We start from the raw sequence: 7,374 nt of genomic DNA, 5'->3' as shown, positions 1-7,374 counted from the left end.
TCCTCATGGATTTGGTCCAAACCAGTTTTATCGGGTATTAGAGCTTCCCAGCAATGGCCCCAGAGCCGTCAACCCAGGCGAAAACAAGTAGAAGACCCCCAAACAGCCAAAAAGCAAAAGTACAAAAATGGGCACTTTGTTATTTTCTGGGCAATTTCCAAAATCACTCCGCGCGTGCTCTGCAGCTAGGCCCTAACTCCCCTCTGCCACCATGGATTTTCTTCAAACCTCTTGCTATCAAAACTATCCATACCCAGCAGTGCTCCCAGACCCCAAAACCCACCCACAAACACCAGGAAGCCACCCAAACAGGCCCCTAAAAACGCTAAATTGACCGAAATGTCAGAAAAAGCAAAAACTTTTTCCTCATGGATTTGGTCCAAACCAGTTTTATCCGGTATTAGAGCTCCCCAGCAATGGCCCCAGAGCTGTCAAACCAGGCGAAAACAAGTAGAAGACCCCCAAACAGCCAAAAAGCAAAAGTACAAAAATGGGCACTTTGTCATTTTCTGGGCAATTTCCAAAATCACTCCGCGCACGCTCTGCAGCTAGACCCTAACTCCCCTCTGCCACCATGGATTTTCTTCAAACCTCTTGCTATCAAAACTATCCATACCCAGCAGTGCTCCCAGACCCCGAAACCCACCCACAAACACCAGGAAGCCCCCCAAACAGGCCCCCGAAAACGCTAAATTGACCAAAATGTCAGAAAAAGCTAAAACTTTTTCCTCATGGATTTGGTCCAAACCAGTTTTATCCGGTATTAGAGCTTCCCAGTAATGGCCCCAGAGCCGTCAACCCAGGCGAAAACAAGTAGAAGACCCCCAAACAGCCAAAAAGCAAAATTACAAAAATGGGCACTTTGTCATTTTCTGGGCAATTTCCAAAATCACTCCGCGCGCGCTCTGCAGCTAGGCCCTATCTCCCCTCTGCCACCATGGATTTTCTTCAAACCTCTTGCTATCAAAACTATCCATACCCAGCAGTGCTCCCAGACCCCGAAACCCACCCACAAACACCAGGAATTCCCCCAAACAGGCCCCCGAAAACGCTAAATTGACCGAAATGTCAGAAAAAGCAAAAACTTTTTCCTCATGGATTTGGTCCAAACCAGTTTTATCCGGTATTAGAGCTTCCCAGCAATGGCCCCAGAGCCGTCAAACCAGGCGAAAACAAGTAGAAGACCCCCAAACAGCCAAAAAGCAAAAGTACACAAATCGTCAGTTTGTCATTTTCTGGGCAATTTCCAAAATCACTCCGTGCGCGCTCTGCAGCTAGGCCCTAACTCCCCTCTGCCACCATGGATTTTCTTCAAACCTCTTGCTATCAAAACTATCTATACCCAGCAGTGCTCCCAGACCCCGAAACCCACCCACAAACACCAGGAAGCCCCCCAAACAGGCCCCCGAAAACGCTAAATTGACCGAAATGTCAGAAAAAGCAAAAACTTTTTCCTCATGGATTTGGTCCAAACCAGTTTTATCCGGTATTAGAGCTTCCCAGTAATGGCCCCAGAGCCGTCAACCCAGGCGAAAACAAGTAGAAGTCCCCCAAACAGCCAAAAAGCAAAAGTACAAAAATGGGCACTTTGTCATTTTTTGGGCAATTTCCAAAATCACTCCGCGCGCGCTCTGCAGCTAGGCCCTAACTCCCCTCTGCCACCATGGATTTTCTTCAAACCTCTTGCTATCAAAACTATCCATACCCAGCAGTGCTCCCAGACCCCGAAACCCACCCACAAACACCAGGAAGCCCCCCAAACAGGCCCCCGAAAATGCTAAATTGACCGAAATGTCAGAAAAAGCAAAAACTTTTTCCTCATGGATTTGGTCCAAACCAGTTTTATCCGGTATTAGAGCTTCCCAGCAATGGCCCCAGAGCCGTCAAACCAGGCGAAAACAAGTAGAAGACCCCCAAACAGCCAAAAAGCAAAAGTACACAAATCGTCAGTTTGTCATTGTCTGGGCAATTTCCAAAATCACTCCGTGCGCGCTCTGCAGCTAGGCCCTAACTCCCCTCTGCCACCATGGATTTTCTTCAAACCTCTTGCTATCAAAACTATCCATACCCAGCAGTACTCCCAGACCCCGAAACCCACCAACAAACACCAGGAAGCCCCCCAAACAGGCCCCCGAAAACGCTAAATTGACCGAAATGTCAGAAAAAGCAAAAACTTTTTCCTCATGGATTTGGTCCAAACAAGTTTTATCCGGTATTAGAGCTTCCCAGCAATGGCCCCAGAGCCGTCAACCCAGGCGAAAACAAGTAGAAGACCCCCAAACAGCCAAAAAGCAAAAGTACAAAATTGGGCACTTTGTCATTTTCTAGGCAATTTCCAAAATCACTCTGCGCGCGCTCTGCAGCTAGGCCCTAACTCCCCTCTGGCACCATGGATTTTCTTCAAACCTCTTGCTATCAAAACTATCCATACCCAGCAGTGCTCCCAGACCCCGAAACCCACCCACAAACACCAGGAAGCCCCCCAAACAGGCCCCCGAAAACGCTAAATTGACCGAAATGTCAGAAAAAGCAAAAACTTTTTCCTCATGGATTTGGTCCAAACCAGTTTTATACGGTATTAGAGCTTCCCAGCAATGCCCCAAGACCCGCCAACCCACCCGCAAAAAAGCACAACACCGCCAAACAGGCAAAAAGCACAAATGGAAAATCTCATACTTACAATACTTTTCGGCCTCCTGTCCAAACGCGCTGTGCAGCTAGGTCATACTCCCATTTTCCACCATGGATTTCCTGAAAAACAAATGCAATCAAAATTAGACTGTGCCAGCAGTGCTCCCAGACCACAAAACCCACCCACAAACACCCGGAACCCCCCCCAAACAGCACCTCAAAGACAAGCAAGTCAGCAAAAACGCAAAGAAAAATTCACCTCCGATTTTGTCCAAACCAATTTTTTTCCGGTATTAGACCTTCCCAGCAATGGCCTCAGAGCCGTCAACTCACCCGCAAAGAAGTAGAACACCCCCACAAGTGCAGAGTCTTTCTTTATTGGGCGTAATCCAGCCCTCTGCTTTGAGGGAAATAGGAGTCTGGAGGAGGAGGATAGAGGAGCATGTTCTTGTGAACTTGTGAACCTGAGGAATGCAGACTGCGGCACCTTGAAATCAATAAGCAAATAAGTGAAGACAGTTCTGCTGATGGATTTGTTTTTGTGATTGGGTGATTAATTGTTTTATTTATATTGACTTTGCAAAACAAAGAAAGACATACACACAAGAATAAAAGTGAATAAGGACGAAAAAGAAAGTTATTGATTCATTGGCTCATTTTCAGGGCTCGGTGTCAGGGAAGCAGAGTTCGTCCTCATACTCTGCGAATTCAGGTGGGAGTAGGTCACCTAACAGAGAAGAAATTCCCTCATCTAAGTTGGTGTCCTCCTCGTCTTCTTCCGGCGTGTATTCTCGTACTTTGTAATCTGGTGGTATGAGGTGCTGATTCATCTTTATCATTGTTAACCTCTCCACATTTTTTGGCGAGAGGCGGGTCCTTTTGCAAGTTACAATGCCACCAGCAGCACTGAAAACACGTTCAGAAGACACACTTGCGAGTGGGCAAGACAAGTAATTATAGCCAGGTTGGTGATCTCTGGCCACAATTCTCTTTTCCCATGCCAATATGCCAATGGATCATCATGAATATAGACCTCTGTTGGGTCATTCAGATAGTCCTGCACCATCGACTCAAGGTTCTGCAGGGTTCCTCCACTTTGCTTACTTTTTGCTGGGACCTTTTCAGAAGCAAACCCAAGCTCAGTTAGCCAATCGTCTTCTTCACACAATGTTGCTGTTGTGTCTGGTGCAGATGATCCGGTTGCTGGTGTCTTTAACGGCAGAGAGGTCACTCCTGCCACAGCCACAGGTGCAGAAGTGGATTCTTTGGACTCCGGATGGCCTGCTGATGCTGATGTACTGCCTTTTCCTTCAATTTCCTTCCGTTCTCTTTCAAACCTCATGGCTGACAGAGCTAGCCAACATTTGTACTTTGAAACTTCTGCGTCACCAAAAGCAAACAATGCTCTGCCTGCCAGTGCCTTTTTGTAGTGTGGATACAGAATAGTAGCACAAATGTAATGCTGTTCTGTGTGGATCTTTTGAAGACGTTCATGGCAAAGTAGGCGCTGTAATAATTTCTCCGCCAAATCTGCTTTTCTTCATCTTTTTGAAACTTAGAAGACACCGCCTTCAGTTGGTGCTCTAGCATGCGCAACAATGGGATAGCTTTTCCCAAACTACAGTCCTCCCTGCTGACTGCACGCGTGAAGACCTCAAAAGGACGAAGCATGTCTGTCAGGCTTTTAACTAGCTCCCATTGCTCCGCATGTAACCTCAGGTCCTTCACAGCTGTACCCAGTGTAAGGAAATACTGATCGAGTACCGTAAACTGCTCATACAGACGCTCAAGCATGTAGAAGGTTGAGTTCCAACGTGTTGCCACCTCCTGGATGAGTGATTTCACTGGCAGTCGACGTTCATGTAGCAGGCCCCTCAGATGCTTCCGGGCCTTAAAAGAATGGCTGAAATGTGTGCACATTCTTCGGCAGGTGGTCAGTAACTCGCACGCTGTACTTTCTTCACTCAAGAATTTTTTAACAACCAGGTTTATACAGTGCGCCAAACACGGCACTCTGAAATAGTTACCCTTATCCATGGCCTTAACTACATTGGCGCCATTATCCGTGGAAACATAACCAATCATGCGTTCTTTGGGGGACAGCCTTCGAAAGACCTTTGTGTTAAACTCCTGCAAAATGTTTTCTGCTGTATGACTTGACTCCATGCCAAACATGGCTAGTGTTGCATGTTTCCGAGCAGCTTTAAAAATGTTGTCCGTGTCAACACCTGCCCTTAGCTTTGCTGTAACTCTTGAAAAAGAGACCCAGTGGCCAGTGATGCACATGTAATCAGTGCCTGCGCCACTGGTCCACATGTCTGTTGGCAGATGTATAGTGTGAACAGCACTCTTCTTCAAAGCTGCCCCAATCGCCTCCAGCACATCTGCATGTAGTGCTGGAACCGCAACTCTGGCAAAATAGAACCGGCTAGGAACCTTCCATTTAGGGCAGAGCGTTGCCACTAATTCAAGAAAACCAACCCCTTCCACAAAAGAAAAAGGGAGAAGGTCCAGCGCTAGCATTTTAGCCAGCTTAGTGTTATACAGACGCACCATTGGGTGGTTGCGTTCAAATGGCGCATCTGAAAACAACATGCTTCTAATGGTGGGCTGGACCATTTTTTTACGGGAAGATGATGACTTCTTCGACCCAGTTACGCTCGGTGATGATGAACTTTTTCGCATTGGTGTCTCACTCTCTCCCACACTCTTAGTGTGGCGCACAGGGGGTGTGCTGCTGACAGGGGTACTGGGTGTAGGTGAAGAAATGTTTGACGCTTCTTCCTCCTCGTCATCATCAGATGAAACATCAACGGATACAGTTTGTTGACTTCCAATTCGAGCTTCCTTGATCTCCTTTAGGTGCGCAAGCCATTGGACAGTGTGCTGTCTCTTAAGATGACCTCTCTGGCCTCCGGTACCATAGTTGGTACCAAGCTTACCACGACTAACTGCAAGCTTACAAATGCTACAAATGGCTATGTTTTCCCTTTTTGGGCAAACACTAAAGAAGTCACAAACTGCGGACTTCAAATGTCTGTGGGGGGCGGAGGAGGCGATACTGCTGGTCATGCTGCTAATGGCAGATGAAGTGGAGGATGTGTGTTGCCGAACTTTACTACGTTGTGCACTTGCATCACCACTAATTGAGGTGGAGGTGGATGGAGGTCCCTTCTGGTGGGAAAATATGGAAGCGGTAGGTGGTGGTGTACTAGTTAACTGCATTTGTGGTGGTCCCGTTGTCACGTCGCCATCATCACACTCAGCAGCATTTCGGGATAGGGTAAAAATGTCTGTTTGCTGCATGCCCGCTGAGGCTGGAGTGACGCCTATGATGACTGCGTCGTCGTCAGGAGAGTCTTCATCAGCAGGAGTATACGCCACTTCTTCTTCAGCGTCATCATCACACTCCATAACTCTGAGACTTTCGGGGACCTTCCTTTTACGCTTAGCTACCTTTGTCAGATCATGGTGTGCCTCACTCTCAGACGGCAGTGGTGGTTCCCAATTTGGATCCATATCATCAGAAGGAAGGGGGCTTGAAGAAGATGTAGACACCATCCTTGATCTTTTCCTTGCTAGGGATGTGGAAGACAATGAATGATCAGGAGGAGTGGCTTCCTCAAATGATACCTCGGCTTGAATGACGATTTCCTGATGTGCCCCTACTTCGGGAGGAACAACTATTGTGGGCACTTGTGCCGCTCCATGCACCTCTGCTTGCGCATCTGCTTGCGCTGCCTCTCCTTCCACATGTACTTGGGCTTGTACTACTTGCACAGGTGGTTGTTGTTGTGGCTGTGTTTGTTGAACACTCGTCAGATGAGTTACAACAACCTGTGTTGATTGAGGGACATTGCTGCTACTTTCTTGCGATGAGCCAACATCACTGGTCGATGGTGATTGAACAACTATACTGGCAGCCTCTAAAGCACTCAAGGGCTTGGACCTAAGTTGGCGTGGTGGTGGTGGCACTGAGCCCAATGGAGCAGGGGTGCTGCTCCCGGCAGCTTGGTCCCCAGCAGACCCCGCTGCTGCTGCAGGCGTACTTATTTTTTCCCAAAAAATGTGGCGGTCGTCACACCAGTCTCCTTGGTAAGTGGCGCCACTTGCTTCTTCTGCTCCTTACTGGCAACTTTCTTGCTAGAGGAGCTACGGGGAACTTTTTTTGGGGCCATCTTCTTCAGAGGTCAGAACAGCAGGCCGCAGTTGCACAAGTTGCAGAGTTGTCTTGTTTGTGGCCACACGTGACGTCGTGTGACGTTATGCTGCACACACACCGCTGCAGGACTTCTTCCTGGCACTGGTGGTTCTCTTGTGCACCTAAAAGCAATGGAAGACAGAGGAACATCAGTTATACACCCCAAAAAGTCGAAAAAGATACAAAAATCAGCACAATCCCATGCCATCCATGCCCTCAATTATATTTAAATTCAAGAAGACACCCCACAGAAAGACTAGGCCCATGCACCACTCACTACCCCTGGGCATAATGGATGGAAGCTAGGCAAAATGGGTGCAGGCCTGACAACACTGCCTGCATTCAAAATGGCCCCTTGCACCCCAAGCACATGGCCAGGGCCTGCCTGTACCAGCACTCAAAATGGCCCCAACCCACATGGCCAGTCCCCATCAACAGTACACCCCAAAAAAATGAAAAACACACAAAAATCACCACAATCCAATGCCACCCATGCCCTCCATGATGTTTACATTAAAGAGACCCCAGAGACAGACTCAGTC

This window comes from Lissotriton helveticus, chromosome 9 (genome assembly GCF_964261635.1).
Source record: "Lissotriton helveticus chromosome 9, aLisHel1.1, whole genome shotgun sequence".
Taxonomy (NCBI): domain Eukaryota; kingdom Metazoa; phylum Chordata; class Amphibia; order Caudata; family Salamandridae; genus Lissotriton; species Lissotriton helveticus.
The sequence above is the reverse complement of the archived record's forward strand: the minus strand, read 5'-3'. Positions refer to the sequence as shown.